Below are 11,081 nucleotides of genomic sequence, written 5' to 3' on the forward strand. Positions count from 1 at the left end.
AACCAGAAAAAAAAAAAAAAAAAAAAAAAAAAAAAGGCAGCAGCAGCTAAATCTTGTTAAGATTTTTATCTCCAAGTTGTTTGAATAAATCAGGCAAGCTCCTTTCTATGTCTCTGAATGCCTTTATTTTGGAGAAAAAACTCAAGAACCAGCATTTCACCCTGTTTCCTTCCTTATTCTTTCACTTAGATTCTTACAGCATACTTTATATAGTAAAGCAGAAACTTTATTTTCAGCTCCATGTTTACTTGTGGTTACTCTCTCTTGGTTAAGCAGGACGGAGAAAATAGTAATTTGTTAGACTGGATCAAACCTCCAACAATATATTAGTTCTATTAGTTATATTTTTAATTACCTATAATTTTATTGTGATTACTTGCTTTGTTCTTAGACAACACTGTATTGATTCCCAACTCCTTTGTGGTGGTGGTGGTGGAGGAAGCCAGCAAGATCAACTGAGGCCAGAGATTGTCTTGGAAATTCCACTGTCACTCACCACTTTCAAGTGATCACTTTAGACCTCAGGAATACTTTCAACTTCATCTCCTAAAGCATAGTGTACAAACGCTACTAACTTCCTCCACTGAAATCCTGCAGCTCAATCCCAGGTAAAATCAGTTTTCAAGAAACTTGGAAGTCACTGGAATATCCAATTCCAGGGACAACAGTGCAGAAATTAAGAAGAAAAATAATCCATCTGATGATCAAAAAACATCTCAAAGGCACAAGAAGTATGGAAAACCAAGAAAATAGCTCTCCCCCATTAAAAAAAAAAAAAAATTCCTCACTATCCATAGGCAGTACAATGCAACTTGTGGCAATGTCAGATAAAGAATTCAGAATATTCGTAGTGACAACACGGAATGAGATGCAAGATAAAAGAGACAATAAACTCCAGAAGATGCAAGATAAAAGAGACAATAAACTCCAGAAGATGCAAGAGAAAAGAGATAAGGAGCTCCAGGAGATGAGGAAGAACTTCCATGATTTGAAAGAAGAACGGGGCACTATAAAACAGAATCAAAAGTAACTATTATAGATGAAGGCTGAAATATAGGAAATCAAAACCTCCTTTGAAAGTATTAAAAGCAGATTAGGTCATGTAGAATATGCGATCTTAGATGTAGAAGACAAAGATATGACCTAGGGGAAAAAATACCAAAAAGACAGAAAAAATAACCCCCCAAAATGAGGACAATAATGAGAAATACTAGATATCATTAAGCACCCAAATATCTGAATAATCGATATCCCAGAAAAAGAAGAAACAAATAAGGGCATTAATACCCTATTGCACGAAATCTTGGAAGAATATTTTCAAAGTCTAGAGAAGCACTCAAATATCCAGAACCAATAAATACAAAGGATCCCAAACATAATCAACCAGAGAAGATCTTCTCCATGACACATCATAGCCAGACTGGCCAAAACCACAGATAAAGACAAAATATTAAAATTGACAAGAGATAAAAGTTAAGTTACTTACAACTTTTATCCCATCAAACACATCAAATCTCTCACTAGAAACAATGCAGTCAAGGAAAGAATGGGAAGATATATTCAAAGTGTTAAGAGAGAAACAATTTCAGGAACCAGCTGTTAGCGTAATGGCTATGTTGCTGGACTCCCACGTAGTCAACTACTGTTCACATCCCAGACCCGGTGGCTTAAAACTCATGCTGGGCGTGTGTGCGTGTGTGCCCAAGATCCCGAGAGGAGAATGGAGGAGAAGGGATTGCGACGTGACCATCCCCCCGGGGAGTGATTTCTCGCTTTCTGTCTCTATGTCTCTCTCTGTCTGTCTGGTGAGCACATGCGCCCTATAGCTAAAACCCTCTCCAAAAAAAAAAAAAAGAGAGAGAGAAACAATTTGACCAAGATTACTATACTGGGAAATACTATCCTTCATATGTGAAGAAAAGATAAAAATATTATCAGATAAACAAAACCTAAAAGAATTTACCAATATGAGACCAGCTCTTCAAGAAACTATGAAGAGAGTGCTGTATCAGGACAACTAAAGAGACAGACAGAAATGAAAAACAAAAACAACTAAAAAGTGGACAATGTAATGGTAGAGACAAGTCTAGAAATATCAATAATAACATTGAATTTTAATGAATTAAATTCCCTAATAAAGAGACAAAGATTAGTTGAATGGAAAAACAAAACAAAACAAAACAAAACAAAAACAAGAAAACAGAAACCTATCTGTCGCCTACAAGAAATGCATCTCAAGGATAAAGACAACACAGACTAAAAGTGAAGGGCTGGGAAAAGGTATTCTATACAAATGGAAACTGAAAAAGAACTGGAGTTGTAATACTGATTTCAGACCAAAAAAAGGCTTTAAGACAAAACTGTAAAAAGAGAGGAAGAAGAGCATTATATAGTAGTAAATGGGCTAATTCATCAAGAAGATATAACAGTTAAAAATATTTATGCACCCAACTAAGGAACACTCAAATACATGAAGGAAAGAATGCTAGATCTAAAAGGAGAAATAAACTACAACATACTCATTGTTGGAGATCTCAACACCCCACTATCTCCTTTGGGCAGATCATTTAGACAAAAAATAAACAAAGAGATACAGGATCTAAATGATAACCATCAATCAAATGAACTTGACAGATATCTATAGAACTTTCCACCCCAAAACCATGAAACATACATTCTTCTCACCAGCACGTGGAATATTTTAAAGACTGACCTCATGATAGGGAACAAAACAAGCCTTTACAGATTCAAAAGCATGGAAACTACTGCCAGCAACTTCTCTGACCATGATGGAATTGAACTTGATAGCAATTTCAGAAAAAAAAAAAACTCAAAAATATGCAAACATGAAAATTAAACAACCTATTCCTGAACGACCTTACAACTACTGAAGAAATGAAGACTGAAATCAAAAGATGTATGGAAACCAATGATAACAAATAAACAAGTTACCATAATCTATGGGACACACAAAAAAAGCAGTCACAATAGTAAAGCTAACTTGATAGCAATTTCAGAAAAAAAAAAAACTCAAAAATATGCAAACATGAAAATTAAACAACCTATTCCTGAACGACCTTACAACTACTGAAGAAATGAAGACTGAAATCAAAAGATGTATGGAAACCAATGATAACAAATAAACAAGTTACCATAATCTATGGGACACACAAAAAAAGCAGTCACAATAGTAAAGCTCATAGCAATTCAAGTTACCATACACAAAAAAAGCAGTCACAATAGTAAAGCTCATAGCAATTAGTGTACATAAAAAAAAAAAAACACAGAAAATAGACTAAGTAAAAAGAGAGAAAGGAGTCAGATAAATCAAATTCTCAATGAAACAGGCAATTACAACAGACACAGTAGAAACACAAAACATCATTACAGGATACTATGAATGACTATTTGCCAACAAACAAGAAAACCTGGATTAGATGGACAAATTCCTGGACACATATACTCTACCAAGACTGATTCTCTACCAGAAGAACAGAGAAAGCCTGAATAGACCCATAAAAAGCAATGAGATTAAATCAGTAATAATCTCCCAACAAAGAAAAGCCCTGGTCCAGAATGCTTCACTTTCACTTCAGAATTCTACAAAACTTTTTTTAAAAAGTTTGTTTGTTTGTTTGTGAAATAGAATTTTATGACTTTTGACTAAAACATTACTGATTTTCTTCTAGGCTTTGTTTTCTAGATTGAAGAAGTTTTGTCTTCTCTTGAGCTGTTGATAGGTTCATCTATCTACTATTTGAACAGAATCTTAACCTTTTTCCTGGATTTAAGTTATTTTTTCTTTTTTTAAATTTATTTTTTCATTATTATTCATACATTAAATCGTGATACATCATTTAGATTGTTTTAATGAAGAGGTAACCTTAATTCTACTTAGGTTATTTTTAAAGATCCAAAAGAAAGGAACTGTCCCAAATTTATTTTGTGAAGTTTCCATCACCCTCATCCCCAAAACAGAGAAAGACGCAACAAGGAATGAAAACTACAGACCAATATCTCTGATGAAAATTGATGCAAAAATATACAAGATACTAGCAAATCATATCTACCAATGTATAAAAAGATTATACATCATGACCAGGTAGGCTTTAGTCCAGAGATGCAAGGGTGGTTCATCATACCTAAAACTAGAAACATAATACACCATATTAACAAAAAGAAAGATAAAAACCATATGATTATATCAATTGATGCAGAAAAATTGTTTGATAAAATACAGCACCACTTCATGATTATGACTCAGTATAATCAGCATAGGGGGGTCACTTCTCAACACAATAAAAGCTATTTATGAAAAACCCAGAGCTAACATCATAGTGAAAGGGGAAAAGCTGAAAGCTTTCTGACTAAAAACTGGTACAAGACAAAACTGCCCATGTTTTTCACTCCTTTTCAATATAGTGCTGGAAGGCTTAGCCAATGCAATCAGAAAACAGAATAAAAGAAAAGACATTCAAATAGGGAAATAAGAGTTGAAAAAATTTACTCTATTTGCAGATGACACAATTGTATACATAGAAGACCCAAAGGTATCCATGAAAAATCTCCTGGAAGAAATAGATGAATACAGTAAATTAGCAAGATACAAAATTAATGTATAAAAATCTGTAGCATTTCTAGATACAAACAGCAAGCAAACTGAGGTAGAACTGAAGAAAACAATCCCATTGACTATAACCACAAAATTTATAAGATACGTAGTAATAAATGTAACCATTACTCCATCTGCTGATTCCCCCCACCCACGATCTTTTATTTTTTTAAATAATTATTTATTCAATTCCATTTATCATTATTATTATTTTTTAATTTGACCAGAAAGAGAGAGAGAGAAAGGGAAAGCGAGAAAGCAAGTCACCAGGTCCAGGACTCAAACCATGGTGGGCCATGTGGGAATCCAGTGCCCTTATCCACTGCTCCACCTGCTGGTCCACCCATAATCTTTTAATAGCCACTCCTTTAACCTTTATTGAAGGGCTGCCCTTAAGCCACTGTAATCACTTAATCCAGACAGACGAAACCAATCTCTGTGGCATTTCTGTCTGGAGTCTCATCAGTACTTGGCTTCTCCCTTTCCTAAACTACTCTCCCCGTTCCTCGTTCCCTATTGAAACACTCCTTAATAAATTACTTGAATATAAGTCTTCATCTGAAAATCAGCTTTTGGGAATTCAATTAAAGCAAGTATAGAATAAATCTGTAGGTCTTGAGAAAGAAAACAAAGTCTCCTGGAATGCAGTCTTGTTTACTTTTGTACACTATAAGGAACAACATCATCTTGATTTTGTTAGCATGCTTTTCTTGTTTTCACTGTCAGAGATTAGTTATTAGTTTATGTTACAGAGAGTATCTGATAAATGATATCTAATCAGAAAAATTTTTTTCTGTTCCTTAAATGTAATACAATCTCAAACCTATTCTAATTAAAATATTCAGTTACTAGAAGAAGGAATCACATGGACCAAATGATTAACATAAAGAAAACTGCCATTTTTAAAAATAATGATTACATAGCTTGTGAAATGCAATTCAGGAATTCTTTAGCATTTTTGCTACTTCAATTATAGAACACAAAATATTTAGCTTAATTAACTAATATCAGATTCATGTAAACAACGATGCTATGTATCCTATATTGATAATAAATTTCCATTTACCAAAAAAAAGCTTTTTCCATGTCTTTTTCTCCTTCTCTAAAACTATGGTTTGAGTTAATCTCTAGAAAACAGCCCAAGGAATAATACCACATATTGAAATATTTTAGATGCCACAAGAAAAACTAGTTACTTTCAGCAAATATATCATTTTTTTAGTAGAGGTTTCTTTTTTTAATACCGTCAGTTACTATAAATCATCACAGCTTATAAAATGAATTTTCTCAGCATGAATACACTGTATATTAGTCCAATTAAAGATATTGTCAAACACATTATCATCAACAGATAATTTTCCATTTTCGTGTCACTTAAATATTTTTTTAATAACTGAGAAAAAAATAATTTGTTAAATGAGAGCTAGATCAATCTTCTTTGTTGCTACTAGCTAGCCAGGCTGTGTGAAATATGTTTAGAGAAGGGCATTCATGTATTGGGATGTGAGAGTCAATGATAAATATTTTGAAAAGAACTGTGTGTTCTGTATTCACAAGAATAGGAGATTTTGATAACATCTGGTGTGTGAAAAGGTGTGGATCTTCAATTCTGTGCTGAAGCTCCATCTAAACTCTGGTAATTGAATCCAGGTATAAATATTGGTTAAGTTTCTGAGACAGAGAGCTAATTATATCATTTTTGACTGCCTACAGTCAAACAAAACTCACATTAATTAGACAGAAATTCATATAATGAAATATGGCTAATTGCCCTGATCAGCACATATCAGAATAAAATCAAATGAACCTGGGGAACTGCAACAAATCAGACACACTGAGCCACTTTTAGATTGTATTTCCAAATCTGAAATCATGGTAGTCTGAATCTTTTATAAGAGGAAATCTGGGACTTCTTAACTCAATGTTATTTATTCATCAAAGTATTTATATAATTTTAAAATGCTTTTTTAAATTTTTCCCACTCAGTAAGAAATTTCTAGTCTCTAACTTTACATTCTATTTTGTGGTAGAAAGCCTTCCACTTGCCACGTATGGGCAAAATAAGGAGGTATGAAAGGTCACAATGTCAAGGTTTTGGGTGAGTGTGAAGTAGCAGTTGAAGTCAATAAGTCTTTTCTTTCCTTCTTTCTTCCTTTTTTTTTTTTTACCCTTTCCTTTCTTTTAAATTCAGAAATTGTATCACAGTACTAGGCAACAACCAATTTCTCCAAAAGACAGAAGAGGGTGATAAAAGGCAATAGATTCAAGAAGATGGCAATGGCCAGAAGATGGTTTAAAAGCAGGACAGCCCTTGGTGCATGTTTGATAGGGTTTTCTAATTCTATTTCAAGAGCGTCAAATCTTATCTTGACCAGATCCTTATAAACCTCATAGAGCCTTTTTAATCCCCCCACTCATGTACTCATTTGTTCAAGAGATATTTGATTATCTTTTATGTGGGAAGTTACTTGTTAAGTATTGGGAGAAGTAGGCAAGGAGGACAAAGTATTTAGGTTTCTGTGTTGGATATCACCTCATTTTTTTATAGATTTATGAGCATAACACAACGTATAGGGACTATGTGTATTTCTAAAAACCAGAATAGTAGACTTCTACGGACTTGAATCATCGGTAAAATTTTAGCAGGAAGAACTGACAATTCAAATGGATTTCTGAAAGATAGCAAGAAAACTTTCAATTAGAATCATTATAAATAATTTTTAAGTCCAGAAGATAATGATATTGAGTACCCCAGGAAGAAAAGAAGAGAGAGAAGCCAATATACCAAAAAATAAATAAACAGCCAACACATCAATTTTTTAAGTGCCAAAGAAATGTATTTTGAGCCATTTTTTACATTTGACAGTATGTAATGTATACTTACTTTACAGTAAGTTATCAATATTTATATCAATCATCTATGTTTACTTATCTAATGAGTGTCCCTTAATTTTGTGTCAAATTTACTACATAGTTCTAAGTACAGAATAACATTATTTTGGTTACTGAATGCATATGTCTCTATTATTGCAAAGTTCTTAATTATACTTTTTAAATAATATACTTATTAAACCCCATTTAGCATAACAAGAATCTCTTCATGGGTAAGTCTTTGGCAACTGTTTGGTAGACATCTTCAGATGGTTTAGAAGTTGCTTCCAAACTACAAATAATTCCTATAGAGGGGTCTGCCAGTTGTTGCTTTTGTAGTCCAAACACATTTAATCCATCCCACAAGGATGTCAATTTTTTTTTTTTTATTTACTATGGGTGCATGTTCTTACTGGAGACAAAGACACAGAGAGCTACGGGAAAAGAGAAAACACCCAAGAAGGGAGCTGGTCATGCCACAATCCCTTCTTCTCCATTTTACTCAGAATTTTGAGGACACACACACACACACACACATTTTCAGCATGTTTTTCAAGCTTCCAGGTTCAGGACTTGTACTGTGCAGTTGGCCATGTAGGATCAAGACATTTTAAACCCCACAACAACCAGTTGGACTCAAGACTGCCATTTCAATTCTTAATTCGATTGACTAAATTTTTCATTCATAAAATAGAACAAATTATACTTGTAGTCAAGTGGAATAATGTTTTACCACTACAGATATCTATGAAGATGGATTTTCTCTAATTATAATACTGGATTTTACTTTTATATTCACTTTGCTAATGGAGAATGAAGTGCCTTGGTGAACCTATGTAGACATACGTGACACAGCACAGCTCTTCTCTCACTTGTATGTCTCTTAAAGAACACTCACTTTGAGGAGTAGATATTACCATGGCGAACAGGACACACATACACATATGCAAATATATGTATAGATGTAAAATCTGACATTTAGCACAAACAACAGCTCATGTTATTATTTACATGTATGAGTACATCATAATTTGAATTGAGCAGATATAAAATGCCCATTGGCAAAGTAAGTTTCCAACTACCTATTTCCCCCCATAAAAGTTGACCACTATCCTGTACATTATCAGTTCTTCATTAAAGGGTGTGAAGTTCATTCTCCTTACTGTCATTAGACGCTAGAGAGCTGGTAATTGGAATAATTAACAAATAAATGGTTTACCCTCACTAGGGCAAGTTCACATAATTTGGGTGAGTCACAAGCTGCATTTAAGAGTGCAAAAAACTATTTAGGCAACTTTCAACAAGGAGTCCATGAGAAGGCAAGTATTTTATCACCTAGAGATCTTTAAATACTACAAAAATAAAAAAAAAAGAGAAAAAACTTTACTAAAAATATTTGTGACCATAGCTCTCTCAAATTAATGTTCAGGCTCCAATTTAAAATTGCTCCACTGAAGGTATTTTATATAACATTACCCAGTCCCCTGCTCTTCTAGAGGAAGGCCAGTTTAATAGACAAATGACATAAAAGCTATCAGATACAGAGATCATTTAAAAAGAAAAAGGGTGTGTGGGGGGGAAACCTGATGCAGAAAGTAGGCTATGGGAAAACTAATCGGGTGGAAATAGTTGCTAGAAAATGGAAAAACATTAAGTTCATGGGAGTAGTTAAATGAGGAACTTTGTAAGATGAATTGCCCTCTACGAACATGAATGAATGGAAACAGGGCAGGCTTACAACTGTGAAACGTGGCCCTCCAGGTTCAGAGAAGGCCTCATTCAACACATACTCAGAGGCAAGAAGTGTGGAAAGAGATCATCAAAGAAACTTACTAGTTCATGTCTATAGTTTAAAGTAAGTTTGAAGGTGGCCAAATTTTATTTACAGGTCATGATATTGTTTCCACCAACTCCACTGTAAGGTAGATACATTCATGTATAGAAATAACTTATATTCAGAACAAAAATAGAGGGAATTCTGATACCAATAGTCATAATTTAAGGAGGCAGGAGGAACGGGGATAGTTTCTAGGTCATGACCGACACGTTGAATTTTCAGTTTTCATTGACAATTGTCTAGTCTAAAATGTTCAGACAGAGGTCCTGTGCCACCTCCTTCCTGAATCTCATTACCAGTATCTTTCCCTTATCAATAAGCACTGACCATTCTTATTTTCTGTTCAATGCATTTTGGGACATTTGATTTTAACATGCATTTCTAAGGATAGATTTCCTCTCTGCTTACATGCATGGAAACTAGATTGAACTATGAGCAACAGCAATCTACAAGAAATAGTGAATGTTTCAAAGAAAGACTACATATTTTATCCTTCATGTTTTTCTTTTTCACGTATGTATAGTCTATTTTCCTAAAAAGTATTTTAACTCTTTGAGAATAATAATGGTATTTATAATTTTCTCAATTGAACAAAACTTTAATATTAAGCAGAAAATAGATATTCATAGTACTTACTATGTTATGAATATCTATAGTCAGACCATTCAGAGAAAGGTCAAAGCTATATTAGCAAGAGTTGAAATAGTTTTTGAGAGTAGCTTAATACCCTTCATTTAAAAAAAAATGATGACATACGCACTCACCAGGGACAGAGAAGGTGAGGAAGAAAGCACTCTACAGTGGAGTGTGCTCCTCCATTTCTCCATCCTGTCAGGATTTGGAGCACACACCCATGTGTCTGGCAAGTTTTGAAGTCTCTAGGTGCAGGATTTGGCATAGTCAGCCATGTGGGATCTGGTTCTCTTAACCACTACTAGCCCATGGACTGGCTCACCCTTAAATTGTTAATGAGATCCCAGCAGTTTAAAACAGTGACAGCAGCAAAATAAAAATAAAAATGGTAACATAACAAAGTAATATTAAATATTCATTTAATACTTAAGCATTAATACTTAACCTTCTGAGCATAAGGGATATAGAAATATAGGATATAAAGACTTATAGTTGGGGGGGACACATATATATATACATATATATGTATGTATGTAAAATATACTTATATATAAGTACATATAGTAGGCATGCATATCGAACATATTAAATTTTTATGTAAGTACATATGTATATTACATATAACTTCAGATAATGATAAATATTTTAGAGAAAACTAAAGTGGTAGTAGGAAATGTTGCAATCTTCAACAGTATGATCAGGTAAGAAGGTTAGAGTTGGGTAGAGACCCACAAGTGAGAAAATAACTGTGGGTTCTCTGGAGAAAAACATTCTGGGAAGAGACTACAGCATATATGAACATCCTGAACAGGGGTGTTCCTAGTATTTGTAAAAACATCAGGGAGGACCTTGTTGCTAAAGCTTAGTAAGCCAAGGGAGAGAGACCATAGAAGGAGATGTCAGAGAATTAAGAAGAGACAGATGCTGTGGAACCCTGATGGTCATGCTAACGCCTCTAACTTTTTTGTCAATTAGGTGATGGTACTAGAAAATGAAGTGAAAGCAGCCATGTTATATTCTGGTTTTCTATTAATAGAACCACTCTAGCTTTTATTTTAAGACGAGACTAAAGAAATGCAAAAAGAAAAGTAGCTAGACCAAGAAAGTTTTTTCCCCAAAAAATGACAA

This window comes from Tupaia chinensis, unplaced genomic scaffold, assembly GCF_000334495.1.
Source record: "Tupaia chinensis unplaced genomic scaffold, TupChi_1.0 Scaffold000317_1, whole genome shotgun sequence".
NCBI classification, from domain to species: domain Eukaryota; kingdom Metazoa; phylum Chordata; class Mammalia; order Scandentia; family Tupaiidae; genus Tupaia; species Tupaia belangeri.